Raw genomic sequence first — 25,468 nt, 5'->3', positions numbered from 1 at the left:
CTGAGATTTCTGGATTCGTAATTTTTGGAAGCTTGGCAACCCCTTTCCATGAAAGTGTTTCTCGCCAGTCACTGCTTAGGGCTACATCAAGAGGAAACAAAACATAGAGATAGAACGTGAAACTACTGTACTGTGTCAAGTTTCAAGAAGCTAGCACAAACCGTGTTGGATTTAGAGTTCCAAATACATCTATCAATATAGGAGTAAACAGAGTGAAACCTAAAAATTCAAACTGTTACTGGAAACGAACGCTTCAACATAGAAGAACGAAATTTTGGGAACCAAGTCGCCTTAGTGTACTGATCATTACCTGAAAGTATCATCCAGTTTGGGTGAAAAAGTATTTGCTGAGATTTCTGGAGATTCGTAATTTTTGGAATCTTGGCAACCCCTTTCCATGAAAGTGTTTCTCGCCAGTCACTGCTTAGGGCTACATCAAGAGGAAACAATACATAGAGACAGAACGTGAAACTACTGTACTGTGTCAAGTTTCAAGAAGCTAGCATAAACCGTGTTGGATTTAGAGTTCCAAATACATCTATCAATATAGGAGTAAACAGCGTGAAACCTAAAAATTCAAACTGTTACTGGAAACGAACGCTTCAACATAGAAGAACGAAATTTGGGAAACCAAGTCGCCTTAGTGTACTGATCATTACCTGAAAGTATCATCCAGTTTGGGTGAAAAAGTATTTGCTGAGATTTCTGGTGATTCGTAATTTTTGGAAGCTTGGCAACCCCTTTCCATGAAAGTGTTTCTCGCCAGTCACTGCTTAGGGCTACATCAAGAGGAAACAAAACATAGAGATAGAACGTGAAACTACTGTACTGTGTCAAGTTTCAAGAAGCTAGCATAAACCGTGTTGGATTTAGAGTTCCAAATACATCTATCAATATAGGAGTAAACAGAGTGAAACCTAAAAATTCAAACTGTTACTGGAAACGAACCCTTCAATGTAGAAGAACGAAATTTGGTGAAGCAAGTGGGCTTAGTGTACTGATCATTACCTGAAAGTATCATCCAGTTTGGGTGAAAAAGTATTTGCTGAGATTTCTGGAGATTCGTAATTTTTGGAAGCTTGGCAACCCCTTTCCATGAAAGTGTTTCTCGCCAGTCACTGCTTAGGGCTACATCAAGAGGACAAAACATAGAGATAGAACGTGAAACTAATTTATTTTGTCAAGATTCAAGAAGCTAGCACAAACAGTGTTGGATTTAGAGTTCCAAATACATCTATCAATATAGGAGTAAACAGAGTGAAACCTAAAAATTCAAACTGTTACTGGAAACGAACGCTTCAACATAGAAGAATGAAATTTGGGAAACCAAGTCGCCTTAGTGTACTGATCATTACCTGAAAGTATCATCCAGTTTGGGTGAAAAAGTATTTGCTGAGATTTCTGGAGATTCATAATTTTTGGAAGCTTGGCAACCCCTTTCCATGAAAGTGTTTCTCGCCAGTCACTGCTTAGGGCTACATCAAGAGGAAACAAAACATAGAGATAGAACGTGAAACTACTGTACTGTGTCAAGTTTCAAGAAGCTAGCACAAACCGTGTTGGATTTAGAGTTCCAAATACCTCTATCAATATAGGAGTAAACAGAGTGAAACCTAAAAATTCAAACTGTTACTGGAAACGAACGCTTCAACATAGAAGAACGAAATGTGGGAAACCAAGTCGCCTTAGTGTACTGATCATTACCTGAAAATATCATCCAGTTTGGGTGAAAAAGTATTTGCTGAGATTTCTGGAGATTCGTAATTTTTGGAAGCTTGGCAACCCCTTTCCATGAAAGTGTTTCTCGCCAGTCACTGCTTAGGGCTACATCAAGAGGAAACAAAACATAGAGATAGAAGGTGAAACTAATTTATTTTGTCAAGATTCAAGAAGCTAGCACAAACCGTATTGGATTTAGAGTTCCAAATACATCTATCAATATAGGAGTAAACAGAGTGAAACCTAAAAATTCAAACTGTTACTGGAAACGAACGCTTCAACGTAGAATAACGAAATTTGTTGAAGCTAGTGGGCTTAGTGTACTGATCATTACCTGAAAGTATCATCCAGTTTGGGTGAAAAAGTATTTGCTGAGATTTCTGGCGATTCGTAATTTTTGGAAGCTTGGCAACCCCTTTCCATGAAAGTGTTTCTCGCCAGTCACTGCTTAGGGCTACATCAAGAGGAAACAATACATAGAGATAGAACGTGAAACTACTGTACTGTGTCAAGTTTCAAGAAGCTAGCATAAACCGTGTTGGATTTAGTGTTCCAAATACATCTATCAATATAGGAGTAAACAGCGTGAAACCTAAAAATTCAAACTGTTACTGGAAACGAACGCTTCAACATAGAAGAATGAAATTTGGGAAACCAAGTCGCCTTAGTGTACTGATCATTACCTGAATGTATCATCCAGTTTGGGTGAAAAAGTATTTGCTGAGATTTCTGGAGATTCGTAATTTTTGGAAGCTTGGCAACCCCTTTCCATGAAAGTGTTTCTCGCCAGTCACTGCTTAGGGCTACATCAAGAGGAAACAAAACATAGAGATAGAACGTGAAACTACTGTACTGTGTCAAGTTTCAAGAAGCTAGCACAAACCGTGTTGGATTTAGAGTTCCAAATACATCTATCAATATAGGAGTAAAGAGATTGAAACCTAAAATTTCAAACTGTTACTGGAAACGAACGCTTCAACATAGAAGAACGAAATTTGGGAAACCAAGTCGCCTTAGTGTACTGATAATTACCTGAAAGTATCATCCAGTTTGGGTGAAAAAGTATTTGCTGAGATTTCTGGAGATTCGTAATTTTTGGAATCTTGGCAACCCCTTTCCATGAAAGTGTTTCTCGCCAGTCACTGCTTAGGGCTACATCAAGAGGAAACAATACATAGAGATAGAACGCGAAACTACTGTACTGTGTCAAGTTTCAAGAAGCTAGCACAAACCGTGTTGGATTTAGAGTTCCAAATACATCTATCAATATAGGAGTAAACAGAGTGAAACCTAAAAATTCAAACTGTTACTGGAAACAAACGCTTCAATATAGAAGAACGAAATTTGGGAAACCAAGTCACCATAGTGTACTGATCATTACCTGAAAGTATCATCCAGTTTGGGTGAAAAAATATTTGCTGAGATTTCTGGAGATTCGTAATTTTTGGAAGCTTGGCAACCCCTTTCCATGAAAGTGTTTCTCGCCAGTCACTGCTTAGGGCTACATCAAGAGGAAACAAATCATAGAGATAGAACCTGAAACTACTGTACTGTGTCAAGTTTCAAGAAGCTAGCACAAACCGTGTTGGATTTAGAGTTCCAAATACATCTATCAATATAGGAGTAAATAGATTGAAACCTAAAATTTCAAACTGTTACTGGAAACGAATGCTTCAACATAGAAGAACGAAATTTGGGAAACCAAGTCGCCTTAGTGTACTGATCATTACCTGAAAGTATCATCCAGTTTGGGTGAAAAAGTATTTGCTGAGATTTCTGGAGATTCGTAATTTTTGGAAGCTTGGCAACCCCTTTCCATGAAAGTGTTTCTCGCCAGTCACTGTTTAGGGCTACATCAAGAGGAAACAAAACATAGAGATAGAACGTGAAACTAATTTATTTTGTCAAGATTCAAGAAGCTAGCACAAACCCTGTTGGAATTAGAGTTCCAAATACATCTATCAATATAGGAGAAAACAGAGTGAAACCTAAAAATTCAAACTGTTACTGGAAACGAATGCTTCAACATAGAAGAACTAAATTTGGCGAACCAAGTCGCCTTAGTGTACTGATCATTACCTGAATGTATCATCCAGTTTGGGTGAAAAAATATTTGCTGAGATTTCTGGAGATTCGTAATTTTTGGAAGCTTGGCAACCCCTTTCCATGAAAGTGTTTCTCGCCAGTCACTGCTTAGGGCTACATCAAGAGGAAACAAAACATAGAGATAGAACATGAAACTAATTCATTGTGTCAAGTTTCAAGAAGCTAGCACAAACCGTGTTGGATTTAGAGTTCCAAATACATCTATCAATATAGGAGTAAACAGAGTGAAACCTAAAAATTCAAACTGTTACTGGAAACGAACGCTTCAATGTAGAAGAACGAAATTTGGTGAAGCAAGTGGGCTTAGTGTACTGATCATTACCTGAAAGTATCATCCAGTTTGGGTGAAAAAGTATTTGCTGAGATTTCTGGAGATTCGTAATTTTTGGAAGCTTGGCAACCCCTTTCCATGAAAGTGTTTCTCGCCAGTCACTGCTTAGGGCTACATCAAGAGGAAACAAAACATAGAGATAGAACGTGAAACTAATTTATTTTGTCAAGATACAAGAAGCTAGCACAAACCGTGTTGGATTTAGAGTTCCAAATACATCTATCAATATAGGAGTAAACAGAGTGAAACCTAAAAATTCAAACTGTTACTGGAAACGAACGCTTCAACATAGAAGAATGAAATTTGGGAAACCAAGTCGCCTTAGTGTACTGATCATTACCTGAAAGTATCATCCAGTTTGGGTGAAAAAGTATTTGCTGAGATTTCTGGATTCGTAATTTTTGGAAGCTTGGCAACCCCTTTCCATGAAAGTGTTTCTCGCCAGTCACTCCTTAGGGCTACATCAAGAGGAAACAATACATAGAGATAGAACGTGAAACTACTGTACTGTGTCAAGTTTCAAGAAGCTAGCACAAACCGTGTTGGATTTAGAGTTCCAAATACATCTATCAATATAGGAGTAAACAGAGTGAAACCTAAAAATTCAAAATGTTACTGGAAACGAACACTTCAACATAGAAGAACGAAATTTGGGAAACCAAGTCGCCTTAGTGTACTGATCATTACCTGAAAGTATCATCCAGTTTGGGTGAAAAAGTATTTGCTGAGATTTCTGGAGATTCGTAATTTTTGGAAGCTTGGCAACCCCTTTCCATGAAAGTGTTTCTCGCCAGTCACTGCTTAGTGCTACATCAAGATGAAACAAAACATAGAGATAGAACGTGAAACTACTGTACTGTGTCAAGTTTCAAGAAGCTAGCACAAACCGTGTTGGATTTAGAGTTCCAAATACATCTATCAATATAGGAGTAAACAGAGTGAAACCTAAAAATTCAAACTGTTACTGGAAACGAACGCTTCAACATAGAAGAATTAAATTTGGGGAACCAAGTCGCCTTAGTGTACTGATCATTACCTGAAAGTATCATCCAGTTTGGGTGAAAAAATATTTGCTGAGATTTCTGGAGATTCGTAATTTTTGGAAGCTTGGCAACCCCTTTCCATGAAAGTGTTTCTCGCCAGTCACTGCTTAGGGCTACATCAAGAGGAAACAAAACATAGAGATAGAACGTGAAACTACTGTACTGTGTCAAGTTTCAAGAAGCTAGCACAAACCGTGTTGGATTTAGAGTTCCAAATACATCTATCAATATAGGAGAAAACAGAGTGAAACCTAAAAATTCAAACTGTTACTGGAAACGAACGCTTCAACATAGAAGAACGAAATTTGGGAAACCAAGTCGCCTTAGTGTACTGATCATTACCTGAAAGTATCATCCAGTTTGGGTGAAAAAATATTTGCTGAGATTTCTGGAGATTCGTAATTTTTGGAAGCTTGGCAACCCCTTTCCATGAAAGTGTTTCTCACCAGTCACTGCTTAGGGCTACATCAAGAGGAAACAAAACATAGAGATAGAACGTAAAACTACTTTATTGTGTCAAGTTTCAAGAAGCTAGCAGAAACCATGTTGGAATTAGAGTTCCAAATACATCTATCAATATAGGAGTAAACAGAGTGAAACCTAAAAATTCAAACTGTTACTGGAAACGAATCTTCAACATAGAAGAACTAAATTTGGGGAACCAAGTCGCCTTAGTGAACTGATCATTACCTGAAAGTATCATCCAGTTTGGGTGAAAAAGTATTTGCTGAGATTTCTGGAGATTCGTAATTTTTGGAAGCTTGGCAACCCCTTTCCATGAAAGTGTTTCTCGCCAGTCACTGCTTAGGGCTACATCAAGAGGAAACAAAACATAGAGATAGAACGTGAAACTACTGTACTGTGTCAAGTTTCAAGAAGCTAGCACAAACCGTGTTGGATTTAGAGTTCCAAATACATCTATCAATATAGGAGTAAACAGAGTGAAACCTAAAAATTCAAACTGTTACTGGAAACGAACCCTTCAATGTAGAAGAACGAAATTTGGTGAAGCAAGTGGGCTTAGTGTACTGATCATTACCTGAAAGTATCATCCAGTTTGGGTGAAAAAGTATTTGCTGAGATTTCTGGAGATTCGTAATTTTTGGAAGCTTGGCAACCCCTTTCCATGAAAGTGTTTCTCGCCAGTCACTGCTTAGGGCTACATCAAGAGGACAAAACATAGAGATAGAACGTGAAACTAATTTATTTTGTCAAGATTCAAGAAGCTAGCACAAACAGTGTTGGATTTAGAGTTCCAAATACATCTATCAATATAGGAGTAAACAGAGTGAAACCTAAAAATTCAAACTGTTACTGGAAACGAACGCTTCAACATAGAAGAATGAAATTTGGGAAACCAAGTCGCCTTAGTGTACTGATCATTACCTGAATGTATCATCCAGTTTGGGTGAAAAAGTATTTGCTGAGATTTCTGGAGATTCGTAATTTTTGGAAGCTTGGCAACCCCTTTCCATGAAAGTGTTTCTCGCCAGTCACTGCTTAGGGCTACATCAAGAGGAAACAAAACATAGAGATAGAACGTGAAACTACTGTACTGTGTCAAGTTTCAAGAAGCTAGCACAAACCGTGTTGGATTTAGAGTTCCAAATACCTCTATCAATATAGGAGTAAACAGAGTGAAACCTAAAAATTCAAACTGTTACTGGAAACGAACGCTTCAACATAGAAGAACGAAATGTGGGAAACCAAGTCGCCTTAGTGTACTGATCATTACCTGAAAGTATCATCCAGTTTGGGTGAAAAGTATTTGCTGAGATTTCTGGAGATTCGTAATTTTTGGAAGCTTGGCAACCCCTTTCCATGAAAGTGTTTCTCGCCAGTCACTGCTTAGGGCTACATCAAGAGGAAACAAAACATAGAGATAGAAGGTGAAACTAATTTATTTTGTCAAGATTCAAGAAGCTAGCACAAACCGTATTGGATTTAGAGTTCCAAATACATCTATCAATATAGGAGTAAACAGAGTGAAACCTAAAAATTCAAACTGTTACTGGAAACGAACGCTTCAACGTAGAATAACGAAATTTGTTGAAGCTAGTGGGCTTAGTGTACTGATCATTACCTGAAAGTATCATCCAGTTTGGGTGAAAAAGTATTTGCTGAGATTTCTGGAGATTCGTAATTTTTGGAAGCTTGGCAACCCCTTTCCATGAAAGTGTTTCTCGCCAGTCACTGCTTAGGGCTACATCAAGAGGAAACAATACATAGAGATAGAACGTGAAACTACTGTACTGTGTCAAGTTTCAAGAAGCTAGCATAAACCGTGTTGGATTTAGTGTTCCAAATACATCTATCAATATAGGAGTAAACAGCGTGAAACCTAAAAATTCAAACTGTTACTGGAAACGAACGCTTCAACATAGAAGAACGAAATTTGGGAAACCAAGTCGCCTTAGTGCACTGATCATTACCTGAAAGTATCATCCAGTTTGGGTGAAAAAGTATTTGCTGAGATTTCTGGAGATTCGTAATTTTTGGAAGCTTGGCAACCCCTTTCCATGAAAGTGTTTCTCGCCAGTCAGTGATTAGGGCTACATCAAGAGGAAACAAAACATAGAGATAGAACGTGAAACTACTGTACTGTGTCAAGTTTCAAGAAGCTAGCACAAACCGTGTTGGATTTAGAGTTCCAAATACATCTATCAATATAGGAGTAAAGAGATTGAAACCTAAAATTTCAAACTGTTACTGGAAACGAACGCTTCAACATAGAAGAACGAAATTTGGGAAACCAAGTCGCCTTAGTGTACTGATAATTACCTGAAAGTATCATCCAGTTTGGGTGAAAAAGTATTTGCTGAGATTTCTGGAGATTCGTAATTTTTGGAAGCTTGGCAACCCCTTTCCATGAAAGTGTTTCTCGCCAGTCACTGTTTAGGGCTACATCAAGAGGAAACAAAACATAGAGATAGAACGTGAAACTAATTTATTTTGTCAAGATTCAAGAAGCTAGCACAAACCCTGTTGGAATTAGAGTTCCAAATACATCTATCAATATAGGAGAAAACAGAGTGAAACCTAAAAATTCAAACTGTTACTGGAAACGAATGCTTCAACATAGAAGAACTAAATTTGGGGAACCAAGTCGCCTTAGTGTACTGATCATTACCTGAATGTATCATCCAGTTTGGGTGAAAAAATATTTGCTGAGATTTCTGGAGATTCGTAATTTTTGGAAGCTTGGCAACCCCTTTCCATGAAAGTGTTTCTCGCCAGTCACTGCTTAGGGCTACATCAAGAGGAAACAAAACATAGAGATAGAACATGAAACTAATTCATTGTGTCAAGTTTCAAGAAGCTAGCACAAACCGTGTTGGATTTAGAGTTCCAAATACATCTATCAATATAGGAGTAAACAGAGTGAAACCTAAAAATTCAAACTGTTACTGGAAACGAACGCTTCAATGTAGAAGAACGAAATTTGGTGAAGCAAGTGGGCTTAGTGTACTGATCATTACCTGAAAGTATCATCCAGTTTGGGTGAAAAAGTATTTGCTGAGATTTCTGGAGATTCGTAATTTTTGGAAGCTTGGCAACCCCTTTCCATGAAAGTGTTTCTCGCCAGTCACTGCTTAGGGCTACATCAAGAGGAAACAAAACATAGAGATAGAACGTGAAACTAATTTATTTTGTCAAGATACAAGAAGCTAGCACAAACCGTGTTGGATTTAGAGTTCCAAATACATCTATCAATATAGGAGTAAACAGAGTGAAACCTAAAAATTCAAACTGTTACTGGAAACGAACGCTTCAACATAGAAGAATGAAATTTGGGAAACCAAGTCGCCTTAGTGTACTGATCATTACCTGAAAGTATCATCCAGTTTGGGTGAAAAAGTATTTGCTGAGATTTCTGGATTCGTAATTTTTGGAAGCTTGGCAACCCCTTTCCATGAAAGTGTTTGTCGCCAGTCACTGCTTAGGGCTACATCAAGAGGAAACAATACATAGAGACAGAACGTGAAACTACTGTACTGTGTCAAGTTTCAAGAAGCTAGCATAAACCGTGTTGGATTTAGAGTTCCAAATACATCTATCAATATAGGAGTAAACAGCGTGAAACCTAAAAATTCAAACTGTTACTGGAAACGAACGCTTCAACATAGAAGAACATAATTTGGGAAACCAAGTCGCCTTAGTGTACTGATCATTACCTGAAAGTATCATCCAGTTTGGGTGAAAAAGTATTTGCTGAGATTTCTGGTGATTCGTAATTTTTGGAAGCTTGGCAACCCCTTTCCATGAAAGTGTTTCTCGCCAGTCACTGCTTAGGGCTACATCAAGAGGAAACAAAACATAGAGATAGAACGTGAAACTACTGTACTGTGTCAAGTTTCAAGAAGCTAGCACAAACCGTGTTGGATTTAGAGTTCCAAATACATCTATCAATATAGGAGTAAACAGAGTGAAACCTAAAAATTCAAACTGTTACTGGAAACGAACCCTTCAATGTAGAAGAACGAAATTTGGTGAAGCAAGTGGGCTTAGTGTACTGATCATTACCTGAAAGTATCATCCAGTTTGGGTGAAAAAGTATTTGCTGAGATTTCTGGAGATTCGTAATTTTTGGAAGCTTGGCAACCCCTTTCCATGAAAGTGTTTCTCGCCAGTCACTGCTTAGGGCTACATCAAGAGGACAAAACATAGAGATAGAACGTGAAACTAATTTATTTTGTCAAGATTCAAGAAGCTAGCACAAACAGTGTTGGATTTAGAGTTCCAAATACATCTATCAATATAGGAGTAAACAGAGTGAAACCTAAAAATTCAAACTGTTACTGGAAACGAACGCTTCAACATAGAAGAATGAAATTTGGGAAACCAAGTCGCCTTAGTGTACTGATCATTACCTGAAAGTATCATCCAGTTTGGGTGAAAAAGTATTTGCTGAGATTTCTGGAGATTCGTAATTTTTGGAAGCTTGGCAACCCCTTTCCATGAAAGTGTTTCTCGCCAGTCACTGCTTAGGGCTACATCAAGAGGAAACAAAACATAGAGATAGAACGTGAAACTACTGTACTGTGTCAAGTTTCAAGAAGCTAGCACAAACCGTGTTGGATTTAGAGTTCCAAATACCTCTATCAATATAGGAGTAAACAGAGTGAAACCTAAAAATTCAAACTGTTACTGGAAACGAACGCTTCAACATAGAAGAACGAAATGTGGGAAACCAAGTCGCCTTAGTGTACTGATCATTACCTGAAAATATCATCCAGTTTGGGTGAAAAAGTATTTGCTGAGATTTCTGGAGATTCGTAATTTTTGGAAGCTTGGCAACCCCTTTCCATGAAAGTGTTTCTCGCCAGTCACTGCTTAGGGCTACATCAAGAGGAAACAAAACATAGAGATAGAAGGTGAAACTAATTTATTTTGTCAAGACTCAAGAAGCTAGCACAAACCGTATTGGATTTAGAGTTCCAAATACATCCATCAATATAGGAGTAAACAGAGTGAAACCTAAAAATTCAAACTGTTACTGGAAACGAACGCTTCAACGTAGAATAACGAAATTTGTTGAAGCTAGTGGGCTTAGTGTACTGATCATTACCTGAAAGTATCATCCAGTTTGGGTGAAAAAGTATTTGCTGAGATTTCTGGCGATTCGTAATTTTTGGAAGCTTGGCAACCCCTTTCCATGAAAGTGTTTCTCGCCAGTCACTGCTTAGGGCTACATCAAGAGGAAACAATACATAGAGATAGAACGTGAAACTACTGTACTGTGTCAAGTTTCAAGAAGCTAGCATAAACCGTGTTGGATTTAGTGTTCCAAATACATCTATCAATATAGGAGTAAACAGCGTGAAACCTAAAAATTCAAACTGTTACTGGAAACGAACGCTTCAACATAGAAGAACGAAATTTGGGAAACCAAGTCGCCTTAGTGTACTGATCATTACCTGAAAGTATCATCCAGTTTGGGTGAAAAAGTATTTGCTGAGATTTCTGGAGATTCGTAATTTTTGGAAGCTTGGCAACCCCTTTCCATGAAAGTGTTTCTCGCCAGTCACTGATTAGGGCTACATCAAGAGGAAACAAAACATAGAGATAGAACGTGAAACTACTGTACTGTGTCAAGTTTCAAGAAGCTAGCACAAACCGTGTTGGATTTAGAGTTCCAAATACATCTATCAATATAGGAGTAAAGAGATTGAAACCTAAAATTTCAAACTGTTACTGGAAACGAACGCTTCAACATAGAAGAACGAAATTTGGGAAACCAAGTCGCCTTAGTGTACTGATAATTACCTGAAAGTATCATCCAGTTTGGGTGAAAAAGTATTTGCTGAGATTTCTGGAGATTCGTAATTTTTGGAATCTTGGCAACCCCTTTCCATGAAAGTGTTTCTCGCCAGTCACTGCTTAGGGCTACATCAAGAGGAAACAATACATAGAGATAGAACGCGAAACTACTGTACTGTGTCAAGTTTCAAGAAGCTAGCACAAACCGTGTTGGATTTAGAGTTCCAAATACATCTATCAATATAGGAGTAAACAGAGTGAAACCTAAAAATTCAAACTGTTACTGGAAACAAACGCTTCAATATAGAAGAACGAAATTTGGGAAACCAAGTCACCATAGTGTACTGATCATTACCTGAAAGTATCATCCAGTTTGGGTGAAAAAATATTTGCTGAGATTTCTGGAGATTCGTAATTTTTGGAAGCTTGGCAACCCCTTTCCATGAAAGTGTTTCTCGCCAGTCACTGCTTAGGGCTACATCAAGAGGAAACAAATCATAGAGATAGAACGTGAAACTACTGTACTGTGTCAAGTTTCAAGAAGCTAGCACAAACCGTGTTGGATTTAGAGTTCCAAATACATCTATCAATATAGGAGTAAATAGATTGAAACCTAAAATTTCAAACTGTTACTGGAAACGAATGCTTCAACATAGAAGAACGAAATTTGGGAAACCAAGTCGCCTTAGTGTACTGATCATTACCTGAAAGTATCATCCAGTTTGGGTGAAAAAGTATTTGCTGAGATTTCTGGAGATACGTAATTTTTGGAAGCTTGGCAACCCCTTTCCATGAAAGTATTTCTCGCCAGTCACTGTTTAGGGCTACATCAAGAGGAAACAAAACATAGAGATAGAACGTGAAACTAATTTATTTTGTCAAGATTCAAGAAGCTAGCACAAACCCTGTTGGAATTAGAGTTCCAAATACATCTATCAATATAGGAGAAAACAGAGTGAAACCTAAAAATTCAAACTGTTACTGGAAACGAATGCTTCAACATAGAAGAACTAAATTTGGCGAACCAAGTCGCCTTAGTGTACTGATCATTACCTGAATGTATCATCCAGTTTGGGTGAAAAAATATTTGCTGAGATTTCTGGAGATTCGTAATTTTTGGAAGCTTGGCAACCCCTTTCCATGAAAGTGTTTCTCGCCAGTCACTGCTTAGTGCTACATCAAGAGGAAACAAAACATAGAGATAGAACATGAAACTAATTCATTGTGTCAAGTTTCAAGAAGCTAGCACAAACCGTGTTGGATTTAGAGTTCCAAATACATCTATCAATATAGGAGTAAACAGAGTGAAACCTAAAAATTCAAACTGTTACTGGAAACGAACGCTTCAACATAGAAGAATGAAATTTGGGAAACCAAGTCGCCTTAGTGTACTGATCATTACCTGAAAGTATCATCCAGTTTGGGTGAAAAAGTATTTGCTGAGATTTCTGGATTCGTAATTTTTGGAAGCTTGGCAACCCCTTTCCATGAAAGTGTTTGTCGCCAGTCACTGCTTAGGGCTACATCAAGAGGAAACAAAACATAGAGATAGAACCTGAAACTAATTCATTGTGTCAAGTATCAAGAAGCTAGCACAAACCGTGTTGGATTTAGAGTTCCAAATACATCTATCAATATAGGAGTAAACAGAGTGAAACCTAAAAATTCAAAATGTTACTGGAAACGAACACTTCAACATAGAAGAACGAAATTTGGGAAACCAAGTCGCCTTAGTGTACTGATCATTACCTGAAAGTATCATCCAGTTTGGGTGAAAAAGTATTTGCTGAGATTTCTGGAGATTCGTAATTTTTGGAAGCTTGGCAACCCCTTTCCATGAAAGTGTTTCTCGCCAGTCACTGCTTAGTGCTACATCAAGATGAAACAAAACATAGAGATAGAACGTGAAACTACTGTACTGTGTCAAGTTTCAAGAAGCTAGCACAAACCGTGTTGGATTTAGAGTTCCAAATACATCTATCAATATAGGAGTAAACAGAGTGAAACCTAAAAATTCAAACTGTTACTGGAAACGAATGCTTCAACATAGAAGAATTAAATTTGGGGAACCAAGTCGCCTTAGTGTACTGATCATTACCTGAAAGTATCATCCAGTTTGGGTGAAAAAATATTTGCTGAGATTTCTGGAGATTCGTAATTTTTGGAAGCTTGGCAACCCCTTTCCATGAAAGTGTTTCTCGCCAGTCACTGCTTAGGGCTACATCAAGAGGAAACAAAACATAGAGATAGAACGTGAAACTACTGTACTGTGTCAAGTTTCAAGAAGCTAGCACAAACCGTGTTGGATTTAGAGTTCCAAATACATCTATCAATATAGGAGAAAACAGAGTGAAACCTAAAAATTCAAACTGTTACTGGAAACGAACGCTTCAACATAGAAGAACGAAATTTGGGAAACCAAGTCGCCTTAGTGTACTGATCATTACCTGAAAGTATCATCCAGTTTGGGTGAAAAAATATTTGCTGAGATTTCTGGAGATTCGTAATTTTTGGAAGCTTGGCAACCCCTTTCCATGAAAGTGTTTCTCACCAGTCACTGCTTAGGGCTACATCAAGAGGAAACAAAACATAGAGATAGAACGTAAAACTACTTTATTGTGTCAAGTTTCAAGAAGCTAGCAGAAACCATGTTGGAATTAGAGTTCCAAATACATCTATCAATATAGGAGTAAACAGAGTGAAACCTAAAAATTCAAACTGTTACTGGAAACGAATCTTCAACATAGAAGAACTAAATTTGGGGAACCAAGTCGCCTTAGTGAACTGATCATTACCTGAAAGTATCATCCAGTTTGGGTGAAAAAGTATTTGCTGAGATTTCTGGAGATTCGTAATTTTTGGAAGCTTGGCAACCCCTTTCCATGAAAGTGTTTCTCGCCAGTCACTGCTTAGGGCTACATCAAGAGGAAACAAAACATAGAGATAGAACGTGAAACTACTGTACTGTGTCAAGTTTCAAGAAGCTAGCACAAACCGTGTTGGATTTAGAGTTCCAAATACATCTATCAATATAGGAGTAAACAGAGTGAAACCTAAAAATTCAAACTGTTACTGGAAACGAACCCTTCAATGTAGAAGAACGATATTTGGTGAAGCAAGTGGGCTTAGTGTACTGATCATTACCTGAAAGTATCATCCAGTTTGGGTGAAAAAGTATTTGCTGAGATTTCTGGAGATTCGTAATTTTTGGAAGCTTGGCAACCCCTTTCCATGAAAGTGTTTCTCGCCAGTCACTGCTTAGGGCTACATCAAGAGGACAAAACATAGAGATAGAACGTGAAACTAATTTATTTTGTCAAGATTCAAGAAGCTAGCACAAACAGTGTTGGATTTAGAGTTCCAAATACATCTATCAATATAGGAGTAAACAGAGTGAAACCTAAAAATTCAAACTGTTACTGGAAACGAACGCTTCAACATAGAAGAATGAAATTTGGGAAACCAAGTCGCCTTAGTGTACTGATCATTACCTGAAAGTATCATCCAGTTTGGGTGAAAAAGTATTTGCTGAGATTTCTGGAGATTCGTAATTTTTGGAAGCTTGGCAACCCCTTTCCATGAAAGTGTTTCTCGCCAGTCACTGCTTAGGGCTACATCAAGAGGAAACAAAACATAGAGATAGAACGTGAAACTACTGTACTGTGTCAAGTTTCAAGAAGCTAGCACAAACCGTGTTGGATTTAGAGTTCCAAATACCTCTATCAATATAGGAGTAAACAGAGTGAAACCTAAAAATTCAAACTGTTACTGGAAACGAACGCTTCAACATAGAAGAACGAAATGTGGGAAACCAAGTCGCCTTAGTGTACTGATCATTACCTGAAAGTATCATCCAGTTTGGGTGAAAAGTATTTGCTGAGATTTCTGGAGATTCGTAATTTTTGGAAGCTTGGCAACCCCTTTCCATGAAAGTGTTTCTCGCCAGTCACTGCTTAGGGCTACATCAAGAGGAAACAAAACATAGAGATAGAAGGTGAAACTAATTTATTTTGTCAAGATTCAAGAAGCTAGCACAAACCGTATTGGATTTAGAGTTCCAAATACATCTATCAATATAGGAGTAAACAGAGTGAAACCTAAAAATTCAAACTGTTACTGGAAACGAACGCTTCAACGTAGAATAACGAAATTTGTTGAAGCTAGTGGGCTTAGTGTACTGATCATTACCTGAAAGTATCATCCAGTTTGGGTGAAAAAGTATTTGCTGAGATTTCTGGAAATTCGTAATTTTTGGAAGCTTGGCAACCCCTTTCCATGAAAGTGTTTCTCGCCAGTCACTGCTTAGGGCTATATCAAGAGGAAACAATACATAGAGATAGAACGTGAAACTACTGTACTGTGTCAAGTTTCAAGAAGCTAGCATAAACCGTGTTGGATTTAGTGTTCCAAATACATCTATCAATATAGGAGTAAACAGCGTGAAACCTAAAAATTCAAACTGTTACTGGAAACGAACGCTTCAACATAGAAGAACGAAATTTGGGAAACCAAGTCGCCTTAGTGTACTGATCATTACCTGAAAGTATCATCCAGTTTGGGTGAAAAAGTATTTGCTGAGATTTCTGGAGATTCGTAATTTTTGGAAGCTTGGCAACCCCTTTCCATGAAAGTGTTTCTCGCCAGTCACTGATTAGGGCTACATCAAGAGGAAACAAAACATAGAGATAGAACGTGAAACTACTGTACTGTGTCAAGTTTCAAGAAGCTAGCACAAACCGTGTTGGATTTAGAGTTCCAAATACATCTATCAATATAGGAGTAAAGAGATTGAAACCTAAAATTTCAAACTGTTACTGGAAACGAACGCTTCAACATAGAAGAACGAAATTTGGGAAACCAAGTCGCCTTAGTGTACTGATAATTACCTGAAAGTATCATCCAGTTTGGGTGAAAAAGTATTTGCTGAGATTTCTGGAGATTCGTAATTTTTGGAAGCTTGGCAACCCCTTTCCATGAAAGTGTTTCTCGCCAGTCACTGTTTAGGGCTACATCAAGAGGAAACAAAACATAGAGATAGAACGTGAAACTAATTTATTTTGTCAAGATTCAAGAAGCTAGCACAAACCCTGTTGGAATTAGAGTTCCAAATACATCTATCAATATAGGAGAAAACAGAGTGAAACCTAAAAATTCAAACTGTTACTGGAAACGAATGCTTCAACATAGAAGAACTAAATTTGGGGAACCAAGTCGCCTTAGTGTACTGATCATTACCTGAATGTATCATCCAGTTTGGGTGAAAAAATATTTGCTGAGATTTCTGGAGATTCGTAATTTTTGGAAGCTTGGCAACCCCTTTCCATGAAAGTGTTTCTCGCCAGTCACTGCTTAGGGCTACATCAAGAGGAAACAAAACATAGAGATAGAACATGAAACTAATTCATTGTGTCAAGTTTCAAGAAGCTAGCACAAACCGTGTTGGATTTAGAGTTCCAAATACATCTATCAATATAGGAGTAAACAGAGTGAAACCTAAAAATTCAAACTGTTACTGGAAACGAACGCTTCAATGTAGAAGAACGAAATTTGGTGAATCAAGTGGGCTTATTGTACTGATCATTACCTGAAAGTATCATCCAGTTTGGGTGAAAAAGTATTTGCTGAGATTTCTGGAGATTCGTAATTTTTGGAAGCTTGGCAACCCCTTTCCATGAAAGTGTTTCTCGCCAGTCACTGCTTAGGGCTACATCAAGAGGAAACAAAACATAGACATAGAACGTGAAACTAATTTATTTTGTCAAGATACAAGAAGCTAGCACAAACCGTGTTGGATTTAGAGTTCCAAATACATCTATCAATATAGGAGTAAACAGAGTGAAACCTAAAAATTCAAACTGTTACTGGAAACGAACGCTTCAACATAGAAGAATGAAATTTGGGAAACCAAGTCGCCTTAGTGTACTGATCATTACCTGAAAGTATCATCCAGTTTGGGTGAAAAAGTATTTGCTGAGATTTCTGGATTCGTAATTTTTGGAAGCTTGGCAACCCCTTTCCATGAAAGTGTTTGTCGCCAGTCACTGCTTAGGGCTACATCAAGAGGAAACAAAACATAGAGATAGAACCTGAAACTAATTCATTGTGTCAAGTATCAAGAAACTAGCACAAACCGTGTTGGATTTAGAGTTCCAAATACATCTATCAATATAGGAGTAAACAGAGTGAAACCTAAAAATTCAAAATGTTACTGGAAACGAACACTTCAACATAGAAGAACGAAATTTGGGAAACCAAGTCGCCTTAGTGTACTGATCATTACCTGAAAGTATCATCCAGTTTGGGTGAAAAAGTATTTGCTGAGATTTCTGGAGATTCGTAATTTTTGGAAGCTTGGCAACCCCTTTCCATGAAAGTGTTTCTCGCCAGTCACTGCTTAGTGCTACATCAAGATGAAACAAAACATAGAGATAGAACGTGAAACTACTGTACTGTGTCAAGTTTCAAGAAGCTAGCACAAACCGTGTTGGATTTAGAGTTCCAAATACATCTATCAATATAGGAGTAAACAGAGTGAAACCTAAAAATTCAAACTGTTACTGGAAACGAACGCTTCAACGTAGAAGAACGAAATTTGGTGAAGCAAGTGGGCTTAGTGTACTGATCATTACCTGAAAGTATCATCCAGTTTGGGTGAAAAAGTATTTGCTGAGATTTCTGGAGATTCGTAATTTTTGGAAGCTTGGCAACCCCTTTCCATGAAAGTGTTTCTCGCCAGTCACTGCTTAGTGCTACATCAAGATGAAACAAAACATAGAGATAGAACGTGAAACTACTGTACTGTGTCAAGTTTCAAGAAGCTAGCACAAACCGTGTTGGATTTAGAGTTCCAAATACATCTATCAATATAGGAGTAAACAGAGTGAAACCTAAAAATTCAAACTGTTACTGGAAACGAACGCTTCAACATAGAAGAACTAAATTTGGGGAACCAAGTCGCCTTAGTGTACTGATCATTACCTGAAAGTATCATCCAGTTTGGGTGAAAAAGTATTTGCTGAGATTTCTGGAGATTCGTAATTTTTGGAAACTTGGCAACCCCTTTCCATGAAAGTGTTTCTCGCCAGTCACTGCTTAGGGCTACATCAAGAGGAAACAAAACATAGAGATAGAACGTGAAACTACTGTACTGTGTCAAGTTTCAAGAAGCTAGCACAAACCGTGTTGGATTTAGAGTTCCAAATACATCTATCAATATAGGAGAAAACAGAGTGAAACCTAAAAATTCAAACTGTTACTGGAAACGAACGCTTCAACATAGAAGAACGAAATTTGGGAAACCAAGTCGCCTTAGTGTACTGATCATTACCTGAAAGTATCATCCAGTTTGGGTGAAAAAATATTTGCTGAGATTTCTGGAGATTCGTAATTTTTGGAAGCTTGGCAACCCCTTTCCATGAAAGTGTTTCTCACCAGTCACTGCTTAGGGCTACATCAAGAGGAAACAAAACATAGAGATAGAACGTAAAACTACTTTATTGTGTCAAGTTTCAAGAAGCTAGCAGAAACCATGTTGGAATTAGAGTTCCAAATACATCTATCAATATAGGAGTAAACAGAGTGAAACCTAAAAATTCAAACTGTTACTGGAAACGAATGCTTCAACATAGAAGAACTAAATTTGGGGAACCAAGTCGCCTTAGTGAACTGATCATTACCTGAAAGTATCATCCAGTTTGGGTGAAAAAATATTTGCTGAGATTTCTGGAGATTCGTAATTTTTGGAAGCTTGGCAACCCCTTTCCATGAAAGTGTTTCTCGCCAGTCACTGCTTAGGGCTACATCAAGAGGAAACAAAACATAGAGATAGAACGTGAAACTAATTCATTGTGTCAAGTTTCAAGAAGCTAGCACAAACCGTGTTGGATTTTGAGTTCCAAATACATCTATCAATATAGGAGTAAACAGAGTGAAACCTAAAAATTCAAACTGTTACTGGAAACGAACGCTTCAACATAGAAGAACGAAATGTGGGAAACCAAGTCGCCTTAGTGTACTGATCATTACCTGAAAGTATCATCCAGTTTGGGTGAAAAAGTATTTGCTGAGATTTCTGGAGATTCGTAATTTTTGGAAGCTTGGCAACCCCTTTCCATGAAAGTGTTTCTCGCCAGTCACTGCTTAGGGCTACATCAAGAGGAAACAAAACATAGAGATAGAACGTGAAACTAATTTATTTTGTCAAGATTCAAGAAGCTAGCACAAACCGTGTTGGATTTAGAGTTCCAAATACATCTATCAATATAGGAGTAAACAGAGTGAAACCTAAAAATTCAAACTGTTACTGGAAACGAACGCTTCAACATAGAAGAATGAAATTTGGGAAACCAAGTCGCCTTAGTGTACTGATCATTACCTGAAAGTATCATCCAGTTTGGGTGAAAAAGTATTTGCTGAGATTTCTGGATTCGTAATTTTTGGAAGCTTGGCAACCCCTTTCCATGAAAGTGTTTCTCGCCAGTCACTGCTTAGGGCTACATCAAGAGGAAACAAAACATAGAGATAGAACGTGAAACTACTGTACTGTGTCAAGTTTCAAGAAGCTAGCACAAACCGTGTTGGATTTAGAGTTCCAAATACATCTATCAATATAGGAGTAAACAGAGTGAAACCTAAAAATTCAAACTGTTACTGGAAACGAACGCTTCAACGTAGAAGAATGAAATTTGGTGAAGCAAGTGGGCTTCGTGTACTGATCATTACCTGAAAGTATCATCCAGTTTGGGTGAAAAAGTATTTGCTGAGATTTCTGGTGATTCGTAATTTTTGGAAGCTTGGCAACCCCTTTCCATGAAAGTGTTTCTCGCCAGTCACTCCTTAGGGCTACATCAAGAGGAAACAATACATAGAGATAGAACGTGAAACTACTGTACTGTGTCAAGTTTCAAGAAGCTAGCATAAACCGTGTTGGATTTAGAGTTCCAAATACATCTATCAATATAGGAGTAAACAGCGTGAAACCTAAAAATTCAAACTGTTACTGGAAACGAACGCTTCAACATAGAAGAACGAAACTTGGGAAACCAAGTCGCCTTAGTGTACTGATCATTACCTGAAAGTATCATCCAGTTTGGGTGAAAAAATGTTTGCTGAGATTTCTGGAGATTCGTAATTTTTGGAAGCTTGGCAACCCCTTTCCATGAAAGTGTTTCTCGCCAGTCACTGCTTAGGGCTACATCAAGAGGAAACAAAACATAGAGATAGAACGTGAAACTAATTTATTTTGTCAAGATTCAAGAAGCTAGCACAAACCGTGTTGGATTTAGAGTTCCAAATACATCTATCAATATAGGAGTAAACAGAGTGAAACCTAAAAATTCAAACTGTTACTGGAAACGAACGCTTCAACATAGAAGAATGAAATTTGGGAAACCAAGTCGCCTTAGTGTACTGATCATTACCTGAAAGTATCATCCAGTTTGGGTGAAAAAGTATTTGCTGAGATTTCTGGATTCGTAATTTTTGGAAGCTTGGCAACCCCTTTCCATGAAAGTGTTTCTCGCCAGTCACTGCTTAGGGCTACATCAAGAGGAAACAAAACATAGAGATAGAACGTGAAACTACTGTACTGTGTCAAGTTTCAAGAAGCTAGCACAAACCGTGTTGGATTTAGAGTTCCAAATACATCTATCAATATAGGAGTAAACAGAGTGAAACCTAAAAATTCAAACTGTTACTGGAAACGAACGCTTCAACGTAGAAGAATGAAATTTGGTGAAGCAAGTGGGCTTCGTGTACTGATCATTACCTGAAAGTATCATCCAGTTTGGGTGAAAAAGTATTTGCTGAGATTTCTGGTGATTCGTAATTTTTGGAAGCTTGGCAACCCCTTTCCATGAAAGTGTTTCTCGCCAGTCACTCCTTAGGGCTACATCAAGAGGAAACAATACATAGAGATAGAACGTGAAACTACTGTACTGTGTCAAGTTTCAAGAAGCTAGCATAAACCGTGTTGGATTTAGAGTTCCAAATACATCTATCAATATAGGAGTAAACAGCGTGAAACCTAAAAATTCAAACTGTTACTGGAAACGAACGCTTCAACATAGAAGAACGAAACTTGGGAAACCAAGTCGCCTTAGTGTACTGATCATTACCTGAAAGTATCATCCAGTTTGGGTGAAAAAATGTTTGCTGAGATTTCTGGAGATTCGTAATTTTTGGAAGCTTGGCAACCCCTTTCCATGAAAGTGTTTCTAGCCAGTCACTGCTTAGGGCTACATCAAGAGGAAACAAAACATAGAGATAGAACGTGAAACTAATTTATTTTGTCAAGTTTCAAGAAGCTAGCACAAACCGTGTTGGATTTAGATTTCCAAATACATCTATCAATATAGGAGTAAACAGAGTGAAACCTAAAAATTCAAACTGTTACTGGAAACGAACGCTTCAACATAGAAGAACGAAATTTGGGAAACCAAGTAGCCTTAGTGTACTGATCAATACCTGAAAGTATCATCCAGTTTGGGTGAAAAAGTATTTGCTGAGATTTCTGGAGATTCGTAATTTTTGGAAGCTTGGCAACCCCTTTCCATGAAAGTGTTTCTCGCCAGTCACTGCTTAGGGCTACATCAAGAGGAAACAAAACATAGAGATAGAACGTGAAACTAGTGTACTGTGTCAAGTTTCAAGAAGCTAGCACAGACCGTGTTGGATTTAGAGTTCCAAATACATCTATCAATATATGAGTAAACAGAGTGAAACCTAAAAATTCAAACTGTTACTGGAAACGAACGCTTCAACATAGAAGAACGAAATTTGGGAAACCAAGTCGCCTTAGTGTACTGATCATTACCTGAAAGTATCATCCAGTTTGGGTGAAAAAATATTTGCTGAGATTTCTGGAGATTCGTAATTTTTGGAAGCTTGGCAACCCCTTTCCATGAAAGTGTTTCTCGCCAGTCACTGCTTAGGGCTACATCAAGAGGAAACAAAACATAGAGATAGAACGTGAAACTACTTTATTGTGTCAAGTTTGAAGAAGCTAGCACAAACCGTGTTGGATTTAGAGTTCCAAATACATCTATCAATATAGGAGTAAACAGAGTGAAACCTAAAAATTCAAACTGTTACTGGAAACGAACGCTTCAACGTAGAAGAACGAAATTTGGTGAAGCAATTGGGCTTAGTGTACTGATCATTACCTGAAAGTATCATCCAGTTTGGGTGTAAAAGTATTTGCAGAGATTTCTGGAGATTCGTAATTTTTGGAAGCTTGGCAACCCCTTTCCATGAAAGTGTTTCTCGCCAGTCACTGCTTAGGGCTACATCAAGAGGAAACAATACATAGAGATAGAACGTGAAACTACTGTACTGTGTCAAGTTTTAAGAAGCTAGCATAAACCGTGTTGGATTTAGAGTGCCAAATACATCTATCAATATAGGAGTAAACAGCGTGAAACCTAAAATTTCAAACTGTTACTGGAAACGAACGCTTCAACATAGAAGAACGAAATTTGGGAAACCAAGTCGCCTTAGTGTACTGATCATTACCTGAAAGTATCATCCAGTTTGGGTGAAAAAGTATTTGCTGAGATTTCTGGAGATTCGTAATTTTTGGAAGCTTGGCAACCCCTTTCCATGAAAGTGTTTCTCGCCAGTCACTGCTTAGGGCTACATCAAGAGGAAACAAAACATAGAGATAGAACGTGAAACTACTGTACTGTGTCAAGTTTGAAGAAGCTAGCACAAACCGTGTTGGATTTAGAGTTCCAAATACATCTATCAATATAGGAGTAAACAGAGTGAAACCTAAAAATTCAAACTGTTACTGGAAACGAATGCTTCAACATAGAAGAACTAAATTTGGGGAACCAAGTCGCCTTAGTGTACTGATCATTACCTGAGAGTATCATCCAGTTTGGGTGAAAAAGTATTTGCTGAGATTTCTGGAGATTCGTAATTTTTGGAAGCTTGGCAACCCCTTTCCATGAAAGTGTTTCTCGCCAGTCACTGCTTAGGGCTACATCAAGAGGAAACAAAACATAGAGATAGAACGTGAAACTAATTCATTGTGTCAAGTTTCAAGAAGCTAGCACAAACCGTGTTGGATTTAGAGTTCCAAATACATCTATCAATATAGGAGTAAACAGAGTGAAACCTAAAAATTCAAACTGTTACTGGAAACCAAGGCTTCAACGTAGAAGAACGAAATTTGGTGAAGCAAGTGGGCTTAGTGTACTGATCATTACCTGAAAGTATCATCCAGTTTGGGTGAAAAAGTATTTGCTGAGATTTCTGGAGATTCGTAATTTTTGGAAGCTTGGCAACCCCTTTCCATGAAAGTGTTTCTCGCCAGTCACTGCTTAGGGCTACATGAAGAGGAAACAAAACATAGAGATAGAACGTAAAACTACTGTACTGTGTCAAGTTTCAAGAAGCTAGCACAAACCGTGTTGGATTTAGAGTTCCAAATACATCTATCAATATAGGAGTAAACAGAGTGAAACCTAAAAATTGAAACTGTTACTGGAAACGAACGCTTCAACATAGAAGAACGAAATTTGGGAAACCAAGTCGCCTTAGTGTACTGATCATTACCTGAAAGTATCATCCAGTTTGGGTGAAAAAATATTTGCTGAGATTTCTGGAGATTCGTAATTTTTGGAAGCTTGGCAACCCCTTTCCATGAAAGTGTTTCTCGCCAGTCACTGCTTAGGGCTACATCAAGAGGAAACAAATCATAGAGATAGAACGTAAAAATACTTTATTGTGTCAAGTTTCAAGAAGCTAGCAGAAACCGTGTTGGAATTAGAGTTCCAAATACATCTATCATTATAGGAGTAAACAGAGTGAAACCTAAAAATTCAAACTGTTACTGGAAACGAATGCTTCAACATAGAAGAACTAAATTTGGGGAACCAAGTCGCCTTAGTGTACTGATCATTACCTGAAAGTATCATCCAGTTTGGGTGGAAAAATATTTGCTAAGATTTCTGGAGATTCGTAATTTTTGGAAGCTTGGCAACCCCTTTCCATGAAAGTGTTTCTCGCCAGTCACTGCTTAGGGCTACATCAAGAGGAAACAAAACATAGAGATAGAACGTGAAACTAATTCAATGTGTCAAGTTTCAAGAAGCTAGCACAAACCGTGTTGGATTTAGAGTTCCAAATACATCTATCAATATAGGAGTAAACAGAGTGAAACCTAAAAATTCAAACTGTTACTGGAAACGAACGCTTCAACATAGAAGAACGAAATTTGGGAAACCAAGTCGCCTTAGTGTACTGATCATTACCTGAAAGTATCATCCAGTTTGGGTGAAAAAATATTTGCTGAGATTTCTGGAGATTCGTAATTTTTGGAAGCTTGGAAACCCCTTTCCATGAAAGTGTTTCTCGCCAGTCACTGCTTAGGGCTACATCAAGAGGAAACAAATCATAGAGATAGAACGTAAAAATACTTTATTGTGTCAAGTTTGAAGAAGCTAGCACAAACCGTGTTGGATTTAGAGTTCCAAATACATCTATCAATATAGGAGTAAACAGAGTGAAACCTAAAAATTCAAACTGTTACTGGAAACGAACGCTTCAACATAGAAGAACGAAATCTGGGGAACCAAGTCGCATTAGTGTACTGATCATTACCTGAAAGTATCATCCAGTTTGGGTGAAAAAATATTTGCTGATATTTCTGGAGATTCGTAATTTTTGGAAGCTTGGCAACCCCTTTCCATGAAAGTGTTTCTCGCCAGTCACTGCTTAGGGCTACAGAAAGAGGAAACAAAACATAGAGATAGAACGTGAAACTACTTTATTGTGTCAAGTTTGAAGAAGCTAGCACAAACCGTGTTGGATTTAGAGTTCCAAATACATCTATCAATATAGGAGTAAACAGAGTGAAACCTAAAAATTCAAACTGTTACTGGAAACGAACGCTTCAACATAGAAGAACGAAATTTGGGAAACCAAGTCGCCTTAGTGTACTGATCATTACCTGAAAGTATCATCCAGTTTGGGTGAAAAAATATTTGCTGAGATTTCTGGAGAT

This window comes from Spermophilus citellus (genome assembly GCF_964194105.1).
Source record: "Spermophilus citellus genome assembly, chromosome: 8".
NCBI classification, from domain to species: domain Eukaryota; kingdom Metazoa; phylum Chordata; class Mammalia; order Rodentia; family Sciuridae; genus Spermophilus; species Spermophilus citellus.
This window is presented reverse-complemented; position numbering follows the sequence as displayed.